This window comes from Mauremys reevesii, linkage group 3 (genome assembly GCF_016161935.1).
Source record: "Mauremys reevesii isolate NIE-2019 linkage group 3, ASM1616193v1, whole genome shotgun sequence".
NCBI classification, from domain to species: domain Eukaryota; kingdom Metazoa; phylum Chordata; order Testudines; family Geoemydidae; genus Mauremys; species Mauremys reevesii.
Window position 1 is genome coordinate 141,107,327 of NC_052625.1, and position 14,627 is coordinate 141,121,953.

A 14,627-nucleotide genomic window follows, 5' to 3' on the forward strand; every position below is an offset into this window, starting at 1 on the left:
TGACCGGTAGCTGTCTGGCGTGGCAAGTTTCCAGAGGGCTATGGCCACTCGCTTCTGCACAGTCAGGGCTGCTCGCATCCGGGTGTCCTTGCGCTTCAGGGCAGGGGACAGCAAGTCACACAGTTCAAGGAAAGTGCCCTTACGCATCCTGAAGTTTCGCAGCCACTGTGATTCATCCCAGACCTGCAGCACTATGCGGTCCCACCAGTCCGTGCTTGTTTCCCGGGCCCAGAATCGCCATTCCACAGCATGACCGTGACCCATTGCCACCATGATCTCCGCGGCGCGGGATCCTGTGCTTTCTGAGAGATCTATGCCACTCTGAGACTTCATGTCCTCACCGTGCTGCCGGAGCCTCCTTGCCCGATTTCTCAGCAGCTGACTGTGGAAGAGGTGGACGATAAGGTGCGAGGAGTTGACAACGGCCATAAGTGCAGCGATGATTGCAGCGGGCTCCATGCTCGCAGTGCTGTGGCGTCCGCGCTGTCACTGACCAGAAAAGTGCGCGAACAGATTTCCCGCCGGCGCTTTCAGGGAGGGAGGGTAGGCGTGACAGTTGAATGATGACAGTTACCCAAGACCACCCTCAACACATTTTTTCCCCCAGCAGGCATTGGGAGCTCTACCCAGAATTCCAATGGGCAGCGGGGACTGCGGGAACTGTGGGATAGCTGCCCACAGTGCACCGCTTCCAATGTCGACGCTTGCCCCGTTAGTGTGGACTCACAAAGTCGAATTAGTGTCCTTAGTGTGGATACACAAATTCGACTTTGTAAGGTTGATTCCACAAATTCGACTTAAGTTGAATCGAACTACTCTTGTAGTGTAGACATACCCTCATTCATACAAGTGCTGCAGTTGTTATAGTTACCAGCCTAGAGGTTGCTCGTGGCAGAGTACTGGCCAAGTAGCCTGCACACAAGGGTAGAGCCGAGTCCTTGTCAGATGTGCATCCGATGCTCCTGGAGGGTGCTGGCAGAACCAGACTCAACGTTTTCAGTCTTTAGAGTCTGTTCTTATAGGATTTTGTCCTTATACAAGCCTATGGGAATTGCTTCATCCTGCTGATGTTTGTTTGAGGTGATTATTAATCAGCAGGTGGCACATCCCTGATGTCTGAATGTCATCTTGTTCTTCGGAGTCTTCAGCCCTCCATCGGGGTGGGGTGGGGGTCACTTGGGTGGATTCCGGCTGCCCTCCGGGGATCATCTGGTTATCTCTAGTCTGCGCATTCTTCGGCCAATGGAGACTGAAGTTGTAATTCTTAGGCTTTATCTAAATCAAGCATCCATTCACAGACATCCTCTATTTTAACATACATTTATCACTTATTACTTTACTATTTTTTAACTTTTAGCAACTCTCAGGATGTTGCAAATCTACTTAAACTTTAACATACATAGCAAACAAGTTAAAAGCTACTAAACTGTGTTCAGTTTGGAAGAACAATTACTGTTATTCTTGAGAACAGACTTTCTGTCTTAGGATGTGTTAACGCAATTAGCAGTTTGGCCTTGCATGTTTCTCACAGAGAGAGAGACACACAGAAATGGGAAAAGCAAGAAGCCTAAGCTGTGGGGAATTCAACTGAATTCAATCTTACCCCTTGTCTCTCTTGGCCTCAGACTTGTTATACACATACACTTTATGATTCTACATATACTTTATGGTTATAATACAGAAATTCCCTGATATGGTCCAACAGCAGATCTGAAGTCAGTAAGATATTGCTCTGTTATTCTGGACTGCACACCTAACGTCAGCCATACGGAACAAATGACTTTAATGGTGCGTTTTGTAACAACAACAGAACCTAGTGAAAATGTCCCTGCAATGGTGACTGTCAGAGAGCATTTTCTAGAATGTATTGATATTTATGATACTACAGGAGCTGGTATGACAAATGTGCTTCTTAAAAAGCTGGGAATTGTGATAGCTGACATGAGAGGTCAGGGCTACGATAATGGTGCCAACATGAGAGTAAAGAACAGAAGTGCAGACACTGATTCGAGAATTAAACCCTCGAGCTTTTTGTGTCCCAGGCAGTTTTCATTCATTGAACTTGGTGGTCAGTGATACAACATCAGCTTCTAGTAGGGCTGCTGGATTTTTTAATGTAATTCAAAGCATCTATATATTTTTCTCTGCATCAACTCACTGATGGCAAATTTTGACGCAACATCTGGGAACATCCTCTCTGACACTGAAACCACTGAGTGCCACACAATGGGAAAGTCGAGTGGAGGCGATAAAGCCTATCAAACACCAAATTGGAAAGATAGATGATGCCATAGTTGCCATTATGGAGGATAATGCTATGACAGGAACTGTTCGTGGGAGAACAGTGGCAGAGGGAAATGGAATCACCAGAAACATACATAACTTCAAATTTCTGTGTGGCTTAGTGTTGTGGCATGACATACTGTTTGAAATAAATGTAAGCAGGAGACTCCAAGGTGTTGACCTTGATATATCTGGAGCAATGGAACAACTGGACAAAGCAAAGTCATACCTACAGTCTTACCGGTCAGATGAGGGATTTCAAAATGTTCTGAAGAGTGCACAGAAGTTGGCAACGGAACTTCACACTGAAGCTATTTTCCCACCCGTTCAAGAATACAAGAGCCACCAAAGAAGAAGACATTTTCATTATGAGGCACGGGATAATCTCATAAGCGACCCCAAACAACAATTCAAAGTTGAATTCTTTAACCAGGTGCTAGATTGTGCAATACAGTCAGTTGAACGTTTCATGCAGCTCCAGGAACACAGCAGTATATTTGGGATGTTGTATGATATTCCAAAATGCCTCTCTATACCTGAAGACCTATATCAGCAGTGCAGGGCACTAGAGACAGTGTTGACGCATGACGATGTGCGCGATATTGATGAGAGTGATTTAGGTGCTGAACTGAAAGCCCTTTCAAGATACATTTCAGCAGGATCAACTCCAAAGGCTGTTCTGGAATATATGTGCACAAATAAGATGATCACCCTCTTTCCAAATGCTTTTACTACTCTGCGCATACTTCTAACACTTCCTGTAACAGTTGCCAATGGAGAAATCACCACTTTGATTATTCAAACAGACAAAAATGCCAGTGTTTACTATGCAGACAAGAAAAGCTACATTTGCTGTTCAGGCGTTTGAAAGATAAGTGTTACTTAAAATTTTTGAACAAGGCATTTTAAGTTGTTAGTTCTCCTTTACTGGAGTAGGTAGCAGAGCAGTACTATGAGAGGAGTAGAACAGGAAGAAGGCAGAATTGAGACCTTTCAAAGTTTTGGCCCAAGTGAGGGGGTATGGGCCAAAACCCCGCCTCAGGTGCCAAAATGTTGTGGGCCGGCCCTGCAGTCTCATTACTGGCATTATGTAGACTGAAAGCTAAATCACAAAATAATCAAAATACAATATATGCATTGTGAGAAATAACATAGTATTTATGCAAAAAGTTATACCATGGTGGGCAACCTGCGGCCCGCAGGCTGCATGCAGCCCATCAGGGTAAGCTGATTGCGGGCCACGAGACATTTTGCGGATGTTGACTGTCTGCAGGCATGGCCCCCTGCAGCCCGCAGTGGCCGCGGTGGCCAATGGCTGGGAATGGAGAACCACGTTCACTGGGAGCTGCGGGGGGCCGTGCCTGCAAACAGTCAACATCCGCAAAATGTCTGGTGGCTTGCAATCAGCCTGTGGGCTGCAGGTTACCCACCACTGAATTTTACTTTCCTATTTACCTCACTGTTTCATAATCATCACTGGCAGACTGTCCAGATTTTTAAATGGTAGGTTTTACTGTAAGACCTGCATATTTTTTGGCTTTCAAATACAAATGGACCTAATATAAACACTTCCTGAATGGTACACAAGGAATCCAAAACCCATCTTCCAGTAAGACTAGTTGTGTCACATTTTTGAAAGGTATTTAGGAGCCTAGTAGGATTTTTAAAAGCACTTAGGTGCCTAACTCCCATTAGGCTCCTAGTTCCCTTCATTCTGCACTGAATATTCACCCCAGTAGGCACAATCCTATTCTCACTGAAGTCAATGAAAGTTTTGCCAGAGACTAAAATGGAATGAAATATCAGGAACTCAAATTCCAAAAGTCACTTAATTAGAGCTGACAGCTTTCAGTTTTATGTTTACTTTAAGTTATATTAGTATAGTCACCTTAAAATACCAACTAGTAAGCTAAATAGCAAATATTGTTCCTTTCAGAAACTTAACATATGGGCATAACTTCACAGGACAATATACCTCTACCCCGATATAACGCGACCCGATATAACATGAATTCGGATATAATGCGGTAAAGCAGTGCTCCGGGGGTTGGGGTGGGGGAGCTGCACACTCTGGTGGATCAAAGAAAGTTCGATATAATGCGGTTTCACCTGTAACACGGTAAGATTTTTTGGCTCCCGAAGACTGCATTATATCGAGGTAGAGGTGTATTACATATGGCTTTAGTCTGGTGGTTTTAACCAGGCCAGAAGGCGACTAAATTTCCCTTTTTCTAGATTTCCTTCTCTTAAGTTACCACACTCAATTCAGCTTTGATTCACTCTGTGGCTGTATCTCTGAAAGTGCATGGTGTACTATGGAATATATCAAATTTCAAATTGGTGGCACTGGTGACATGCTGAGCCCTGTCTGAAGCTTTCTGCAATGATGCTGAATGGCTAGTAACTTGGTAGCTTTATTTTTGCTTCTCATTCTTTCAAATTATTTTTGTAGCTCTATGATAAATAAAACAATAAAGACAAACAAGGTCCCAATCTGGTAAACATTTAAACACAGGAATAGTCTCACTGAATACAACAGGATTTGTCATGTGCTTAAAGCTAAGCATGTGCATGTTTATATGCTTAAATAACACTTATGAACAAGATTTTACTTGAATAACACTCAAAAAGGAAATTTAGTTGTGTGGCTTGATTCTCCATTTTCTTGCAGCTGATGTAGTCACTTGTACCTACACAAAGTGGGTGTAAAATGCTACTAAATTAGAATGTTTGACACTCATTTTGCACAGCTGTTTATGATTACATAAAGTGCAAGACAGTGGAGAATCAATCACAAAGCGATGACACTCCATACTGTATCCTGTGTAAAATGCTGGCAGTGGCAGCTACCTTGCATTAACTTGGTGTATTTGGAATGTATTTTGCGATTAATGAAGCATTGAAAATATAGCAGATATAATCATGGAAGGGAGCATCAGAAGTTCCTCTTCACTGAGAGCAGTTGGAAGAGGGTGAAACTGTTCTTTTGTATTTTTTTTTCATTAAGTAAAAACTAGATAAATGAGACAGTGAAAACATCCAACAATCTGACAGAAAACAAAACATTCACAAATACTGAAATATTAATAATTACTAACTGTAGTTTTGTCGGCTGAGTCAATATCACAATTCACTGCAAATTTTCTTAGGATCATCTTCTTTTCCAAGACCCAATAAAATGTAAAAAATCGTAGTTATTCAAATCCCTGTTTTTCGAAAGATCCCCTCATGTGGTCTCATTCTTAGCCTGGTGTGACACATTTACCAGGTCACCTTTCTCGTTCTCAGAATGCCTTTTTCTCAGGCTCATATCCTAGGCTTACCAAATTCTATTCACCCGTATTCACGGTAGTGATGCTAGCTCTCATGATTTTACATCTCATGATATTTGGCATTTTCCTTAATGTCCCAGGTGCTGGAATTAAGGGAAGGCATAACAATCTTTTTTTTTAAGGAAGGTGCTAGACTCATGGTTGCACTTAACTTGCAAAAATGAATCAAGTGCACCCCAAAGGCTCCAAAACCAGAAAGCAAAGAAAACCCCCACCATGTACAGTTTGTTTTTTAATCTCAGGGTGTGTTTGCTATTCTTATTATTTGGAGGGGCTGGTGCATGAACACAGCGGGCTGGCAATTGCAGTGGGGAGATGGGGGGGGGGTCGGCCAAATGAAATATCGCTGGAATCAAAGTTTAGGATGCTGCCGTCGTTGTCACCGGGGTGGCAGCATAGGCAGCGATGGATTTCGTGCCAGGCCTACCAATTCTGAGGACAGTTTGGCAAAGCTGATGCGCCCCTGGTCATTCCCATCGCGTAATGCAAAACTCCGGCAGCCCCGTGGGCCTGAATCGCTGCTCCCATTGCGCTCCCCCAGCCCCGGGATCCTGCGGCCCCTGGCTGTCTGTGTGTGTGTGTGTGTGTTTCTTTAAGGGAGCAGAGCCCAGCCACAGAACCGTGAGAGCAGCACCTCCCCGCCGCCGGCCGCGCGGCGCTGGACCGGCCGCCCCCGCCTCCTCCCCGCGGGGCTCTGCATCAGCAGCGAGCCCCCAGCACGGAGAGCCGGGACTACAACTCCCAGCCTGCCCCTCGGCCGCGCGCGGGCGCAACAGGGAGGCCGCCGGGAGAAGACGCTGGAGAGAGCGAGCGAGAAAGAGACACGGACTGGCTCGCTGAGAACGCTGGAGAGGGAGGTGCGCGTGCGCCTGAGCGCGGGGATGCCGGCGAAGCCGCTATTCGTGGAGCGGCGCTACGCCTGTTTCTGCGCGAAGGCGTCCCCGCCGCCGAGGGAGAGGGCGCTGCGCGGTTTACGTAGCGTTATTGTGAATGGGAAAGGCGGGCGGTGGAGGAGGAGGAGGCGGGAGGGGGGATGATGTCAGCCTGCGAATGTCAACAATGTAGCGATTGAGGGGAGTAGGCGGCGTTCCATTGGGGAGAGCGCGAGCCACGGGGAGAGTGTAGCCAACAGAACGGGGGCAGCCGCCGCAGCAGCAGCAGCAGCGACGCGCCGCCGGGCTGCGAAGGCACCGAGCTGCCATCGCCTTGTGCAGCCGCCGCCGCCGCCAGTCCCGAGTGCAGCAGCAGCAGCGTAGCGATTCCTGTGCGACTCCCCCTCCCCACGCCCCCCTCCCCTGCTGCAGCCTTCCCCCCTCCTCCTGCTGCTCCCCGTCCCCTCCCTCTGTTTTTCTCTGCAAAGACTTTGGAGGCAGCTGTGTTTTAAGCCATCGCCATGTGAGGTGCGTCTCCGCGGGTGCACATTCCTAACCGCAGAAAATAACCCTCCCCCTCCATCATCAGCAAATCCAGCCCCCACCCCACCCCCCTCCGCGTCCCACTCTGCCCCCGAGCCCCAGCGGGCTGGGGAGGCTGCAGCGAGAGAGGAAGGATCGAAAGTTGCAGGCGAAGAAGGTGAGTCCCCTTTTCGCGGCTCTTTCCCCCGGGGAATGATGGAGATGAAGTTTGGTGTGTGTGCAGCTGGGGGGGGGGATTTTCTCCGAGCCAGCTGCTGCGGGGGCATATTTAAAAACAAGCCGGGTTCGCAGGAGGGCGAACAGTAATTTCTAAAAGTGGGAACCAACCACAGAAACGTTGCGTAACTGAAAGTGTGTAAAAGGATCTGAAGTGTGTGTGTGTGTGTGTGTGAGAGAGAGAGTGAGTGAGTGAGTCCAGCTCGGCTGTTTGTTGCTGGCCGGTACTAGCTTAGCTTGACGCTTAGGGACCACCGCAAAGGGTGCCTTTTATGGGCGTTATGGTGGGGATGAAGGAGGAGCAGAGATGATGGTCAGCCCGCAGTTGCTTTAGTGTGCGCGCCAGAGGAAAGTGTAGATGGTATATTGCAATGCATGGTGATGGGTGTTTTGAGTAAGCAGGAGGAGGAGCACAAGAGTAATAAGTCAGACACGGGGGCTCTTGTTTTGTACGAGCGGAGGAAAGCAGCTGTCAGATTTCGAGGCCTTTTTAACGAGCAGCGAGAGGAGGGGGGATGAGGCGAAGACCCCTTGTCTACCCCCTCCTCCTTATTTCCCCTTCGCGTTGTTTATTTGGACATTTTAGCTCTTTTGTGTTACGGCGACTGGCTCGATCTTTCTTAAAAAAGGAAAACCCACCCACAGGATTTGCTATGTATTTGTTGGATCCAAGCCCCCCCCCGGCGAGCAAAGAATGCCTAGGTTAACATAAAGCGAGGAGGGTGCTGCTAAAAAGCAAAGTAATCGGGATTGCATTGCCCTTTGGGTTCCTTGCACACTTCCCTTAAGCAGTGTGATAGAGTGTGAATTTTTGTCCTCGCTGGGTGGCTAAATACTTCCTGCCAGACCCCCCTTTACAGCCACTCTGTATGTAAAGCTCTTCTCATCAACCCGACTCCACCTCCCCCTTTCCTTTGATGGGGTTTTGTGTTCGGGATCTTATGTGTATCGCGACGTGAAACTGTTCAGTTCTCGGATTTCTCCCACTTTCCCCTTCGGGTGAGTGGTCACGTTGCTGTGTTCTGCAGTGGAGAGATGTTGTGGGGTGGGTGCAGTTTCGAAGTTACTGCCCCATGAAAGAGGGTCCTTTCTGTAGCTTGCTTGCTTGCTTCTGTGGCTTTTCTTTAAGAGTGGCTCAGCTATTTCATTAGACACCTGCGTGGGGTTATTGGTCACACTCACTTGTAAAATGCCTGCCTGTGCTTGGGGTTCCAACCCAGACTTCAGGCTAGTTTGTAACTTACTGCAAGTTGTTGCCAAACAGTGTAGTTGCTCAGTGTGTGTAACAGCCTGCAAAATAATTTTATTATTGGCAGTGTGCTTGTGGTAAACGAGAACCAATTTTAATGGTTTCTGGCAAGCATCAGATCATTTCTTCATTTCTCAGATGACATCTTTTTGCTCCAGAGTGGTTTTTCTGTTAATTTCATCTGTTGAATGTATTTAACAAAAAAAGCTAATTTCTTTCCTGCCTAATGGGGTCTGCAAAGAAGATAGTGCTTATTGAGAGATGACGCTTCCCCCCCACCCCCTGTTTGGAGTAAAATTAGAGAGCAAGGGTAACTCTGATAACAATTTTCTCAGATCATTAAAATATAACATGTAGGCAAGGCCGTTAGCTGCAAAAGCTCTGGCTGTCATGAAAGAAGCTAAGTGTGAAATCATGCCTCTCCTTTTGTGGAACAGGCTATTTTTATAATACAGCGGGTGTCTTGCTTAAAATGCTTCAGTTATTGTGAGATCATCATACCCTTATTACTGAAGCCCTGGCCGTTCTGGAGTAAACTGCATTTTTCATTCTTTAAGATAATAATGAACGTGAGGCAGAAATGGCACCCATCAGACTTTAGTATCTAAAAAGATTGCTAAATTATAGTGTTGCTGTTTGCTCTGTTGTAGTTGAACATTTGTCAGTGTTTTAACGATAAAAAACCATTTTTGAGACTTCATCATTGTCATAAAATTTGTATGCATTATAATTTGGTATTTTAGGTCTTGAGTGGAGAGCAAGTATTTTTATATCTTTTTCTTTTTTGGAGTAGGTAAATTTGAATGAGATTTTTGTTTTAGCTACATGTAAGTGTGTAGTTTGGAGGTGGTGGATTATTTGGTGTAGTTTACTTGTATTATTTGACAAATGGAATAATTGCTTTTCATACATTTGAATAGAATAAAATGGCTAAGGAAGTATGTTAAGTATTTAACTACAGGGCTTGTGTAGTAACATTTTATTAATAACATTTCGGAAGGCACTTCAATGTGTAAGTAAAAAGCTAAATTCTGCTTCAGATGAGTGCCTATTCTTCTGAAATTCAAGATTGACTTGCGTGGGCCCCTCACTGTAGTTAAAAGAACAGAAGTACTTGTGGCACCTTAAAGACTAACAAATTTATTGTAGCATGAGCTTTCGTGAGCTACAGCTCACTTCTTCGGATGCATAGGATGGAACACACAGACAGGAGATATTTATACATACAGAGAACATGAAAAGGTGGAAGTATGCATAACAACATTTTTTCCTCCTGCTGATAAGAGCTCATCTCAATTGATTAGACTTTTCCTGTTGTTATGCATACTTCCACCTTTTCATGTTCTCTGTATGTATAAATATCTCCTGCCTGTGTGTTCCATTCTATGCATCCGAAGAAGTGAGCTGTAGCTCACGAAAGCTCATGCTACAATAAATTTGTTAGTCTTTAAGGTGCCACAAGTACTCCTGTTCTTTTTGCGGATACAGACTAACACGGCTGCTACTCTGAAACCTGTCACTGTAGTTAGTATCTCAGTGCCCATGTAGCAGGTAGACTGGCATAGTACTTCATTGTAGTATCATAGATACGTGCTTTTAAATATTGGTGTTCTCTTCACACTTAACCATCTAACTCCAAAGATTGATTTGAAGGTGTTGGACATTATGCATCAAAATCAGCTGCGCAAAGTGGAAGGAAATCTTGTCTAATAGTAAGAGCAGATGATAAAGAATCAGAATTTCAAGTTTCTATTTCTAGCTTTTCCACTTTCCAGCTTTGAGGTATTGGGCAAATCACTTACCCAAGGTGTGCCTCAGTTGACCAAATTGTAAAATGAGCAGGATAGCAACATTACTAATGAAAAGTCCTATAGAAGCACAAGTAGTGTTAAGATGTAAAATTAGACAACATTGCATTTTTTATAATGTGTACTAACATAAGTTTTTAAATGGCAGACAGCAATGAGTACTGGGAGGAGGGTGTACACAACAGACTATTGGGTGACATACTCCAAAATATGTGTTTAATAAAATCCTGATTAGTCAATTGTTAACAATGGTTTATATCTCATATAACTTTAAAAAGCAGGAAATTCAGTGGTAGAGCTAATGTTTCTGGTTGCATCCTAGCACAGAGGCACATGGGACTTCCATTAGAATTAATGGAATTTATATGTGTAAACAGAATAGACCCCAGATACCATGATGATAACCCTCTCTCCCCCCCACCCCTTTGCTTTCAGCCATAGTACCTTAGCACTGAGGAGAAAATTTGCAAACTATAGTGTGCTGTACACTAGGAATAACATATATTGCTGACTGAGAGTAATGACCCAAATCCAGATAAATAGGAGTATCATGTTGATGCCTAATATTCTTAATATGAAAAATCCTGGTAAATGTTTTGACATTGTAGAAGGCCTTGGAGACCCATTGACATTAATGAGGTTTAGTACAATCTCCATGCTGCCCAGGGGTCTGTGCATCTCTTCATGTATGCACATAATTAATGACAGTGGGAGAGATGAAACCGAACACCTATGTATGTGATATGTAGTATGGAATGTGTAATAGTAATTGCCCATATTTAGTTATTTAAAAACCTCAATAGCTTGGCTGTTAAAGCTTGTCTTGTAGTTAAGTAAAATAGCTAGTCTTCTTTACAGGTTGCAGTATTTGTTGGACTAGCTTTTCATAAGAATAGCCATACTGGGTCATACCAATAGTGCATCTAGCCCAGTATCCTGTCTTCCAACATTGGCTGATGTGTGATGCTTCTGAGGGAATGAACAGAGCTGGGCATTTTATCGAGTGATCTATCTCCTGTTGTCCAGTCTCAGCTTCTGGTAGTCAGAGGCTTGGGGACATCCAGGGCATGGGGTTACATCCTTGACCATCTTGGCTAATATCTGTTGAGGCTTACTCTACAAATATCTGAACCCATGAAAAACAGCCATAATGACTTCCTCATTATTTTTTAAATCCCATTCCCCAAAAGAATAAAGAGGAATACTTTCTCCTTACGTGTCCATGATATTCATTCATTTCAACAGGACTTTACTCATGCATAGGGTGAGACAAGACCTCTAAAAGTGCATCTGGGATGAAAAATTGTCCAGTTTCAGCTTGATGGATGTTTAAAACATCTAAAAATGGGTCGTACAGCAGTATATGACAGGTCCTAACTAGGCTCTTCAGCAGTGATTACATTTTTTATACAAGAGTGTGAATAGGTGATTTCTTAGAACTGCATATACTACAGGTGTGTTTGTGGGGAATCTCTTTTCCTTTTCTAATTCAGATGGTCCAAATGCATTTTACACTGTCCTCTAATTGTATGCAAAGCCCTGCTCTCCTTGTAAGAGTGTCCACTCTTATTCAAAAATGCAGTCAAAAATAACTTTTCTTTATTTACAAGCCTGACTTCTGTGTCTTTTGTATGTTGCACGTGTGACTTGCATTCTAACGAGCACATTATCACATCCTTCAAGTATAGATTTATGTTCACTTTGGGTGTGGTGTATAATGTAGGGCTTGTGTATAACTTGTTTCCGAGTTGGAATAAGGGGCATATACAATGCATTTTGTTGATGTAGTAAAGAAAAATTAGAGTAATTTCTAATGAGAAATACCAGCTTTCTTTAAAAATCTAAGTGATTTGTTTCTCCATAACAATCAGTTTAGGAGAATGTGGCAGATTCTTTGAAGATAGTGCAATTCTCCACTAGGATTTGAATACGTTTTAAATTGAATATATTATTGCGGTCGAGTGAACAATGACTTCCTACCTCTAAATCTACCAGTGGTTTGCCAGGATAGTGTTCAAAATACTTACTCAGTTTTTTACAAAAACTGGTCACCATTGCTTCAGCCAAAAGATATTAACCTTGGCAGCTGTCTGAATAATAAGTACACATTTGAAGCTTGCATCAGGAAATGTATGACTCTGTAGCCAGCTGAGTTGCAGTGTGCTCATTCTGCTTTTTAGTTAGGCTGAAACATCTTTGTAGTGTGTTGAAAAGCGCGATACTTTGCCATTATTGGACTTTAAATTATAATTTAAGCAAAATCAAGCAGTGAAATGCATACAAATTTGTGTGACCAGTAATGAGCTTAAATTGATGCTACTGGTTTTAGTACAAAAACTACCAGCACTGACTGAAGATCTACTAATGTTCAAAATATGGTAACAAAAAAGAATGGCAGAATGGGTTTTGGAAACCCTACTAAATAGTTATAAGTATCAAATCTTTGATCAGCCAAAAAAAGGGATGCTGCTGGGGAATTTTCCTCTAGTTCCATTGAAGGTTGTATGCAAAGGCCAACCAAAACAGTTTGGAGATCATAAACTGTACTGGCATAGTAACTAGACTATTACAAACGGGCAGGGGAGGGCGGGGGGAGAGTGACGGTTTTCCATATTACAATAAACAGAATGCCTGACTTATCCCAAGTTCCTCCCAAAGAGATTCTCTACAATAAATATGCATAGCAAGCCAGTGTTTTATTTGACATTTAAACTAGAGCCTCATGGAGAAGTCACTACAGTCTACACTTTCTTGTCACTCTTGGTATATGGAAGATGACCTGAAATTCTCTCATTCTCTGAGACTTACTTCTTAAAAACTTTTATTTCATGGAAGTTTGAATATCACTTTTACATGACTTCAGAATGTATCATCAACAAAAAAGTGTTGTTTGAAGAATTCTTAGAATCAGGAAAACCTGGGAATTTCCAGTTGTTTAAATCTGATGGGTGTTGAAATTGAAGCTATTACTTATTTTTGGCATTCTGGCTTCAAAATATTCACCCAAACTAATAGATATCTGTTCCATTTGATTTTAATGTGTAGGTTCAAGAGGAGTCCCCCATTCATAAAACCAGGAACTGTATATAGGTGTCTGTCGCCATGCAATTCTTGTCATCTGTAGAGCAACAATTTTGCTTTTTTCAAAGAGAGAAATGAGTTAAACCTATTTGAATAAAACAAAGTGACCCTTGAGACTTGAACACAGCTGCTTGTTATAGCTGACATTCAAGGTGTTTATTATTAGTGATTGTTTTATAATTTAGATTTGAACTAGGAAAACAAGAACTGTAAGTGTGGAGGTGTTCCTGTGCACTAATTTGCATACACCCTGTTTTTGTTTAGTGGGTAGGTGTGCGCAGTGTATGCAGAGCAATTTAACATGTCAGCAGTTTCCTACAGGCAGCTCTTGCTGACTCACATGTCTGCTGCTTCTCAGCTATCCTCACTATAAACTGTCCACAGTAAGAGACAGACTTAGAGAATGAGAGTGTTGGTACATATTTTCAGTTCTCTGGCCACTGCTTTGCTGTAGTTTCTTCCCCCACTACTATCAAAATCTTTCATTTGTTTGGGCCAGCATTTTGGCATTCATGGCAAAAAGTTGCAGTTTGCTCCACCTCTGTTCAAACTATGGCTGAACTGCATCTGATTCCAGCAAATGTTTAACAGGACGTGTGTGTTTGTGTTGGTTTTTGTGTGTGGTTTGTGTGTTGGTTGGCCTTTTTATTTTTATTTTTTTAAATGGGGATGGTGGCTTTACAAAAAAGGAACTATTGTTCCTGCCTCAGATATGGAGTTTAACATTAGAATGGCATTTTTCCTAGGTAATTAGGGGCTGTTCAGTTTTTTAAAAAGCAGAATTACTCATTCCATTCAATGGAGAATTCCGCTTAAAACCCAAAAACTTGATATAGTGTTCTATTATTTTCAAAGTTCTATTAGCTCTTGGATTCTGTTTTTGTTTTTTGTTTTTTTAATCCTATGTACCGAAATAACTCCTGTTGTTAACATTAGAGGACTCCATTTGTATGAGGAGGAAGATTTATATTCTACTGCAACTGGTCCTTTTTGTATTTACGGACTCTGTTCTGATGATTCAGAAAGTTCCTCAAGGTGACAGTTTCTGCTGATTCCATATATTTGTAATTGGTTTGTGTTTTGTTTGAATCTGTCACAGAGGTCATTGCAGAAATGGAGTATATTACCCATTTTCAGTGCTGGATTTAATCTTGATTATTTTAAAGTTTAAAGGCACTTACATTTTTTTCTGAAAGGGACTCCCCTTCTTTATGTAACCAAAAGCAGTCAATGTAAGCAATCT

At 43.0% G+C, this 14,627-nt stretch overlaps 1 protein-coding gene across 3 annotated transcripts in view; it reads left to right on the forward strand.

The window, feature by feature from the left end:
• The first annotated feature begins 6,891 nt into the window (after positions 1 to 6,891).
• BACH2 (BTB domain and CNC homolog 2) overlaps positions 6,892 to 14,627 on the forward strand; it is a 241,817-nt gene continuing 234,081 nt past the window's right edge. For all 3 annotated transcript variants that reach the window (XM_039531428.1, XM_039531427.1, XM_039531429.1), the window contains exon 1: positions 6,892 to 7,187. The gene's annotated coding sequence lies outside the window, so the exon portion shown is untranslated. The remainder of the gene's footprint in view (positions 7,188 to 14,627) is intronic.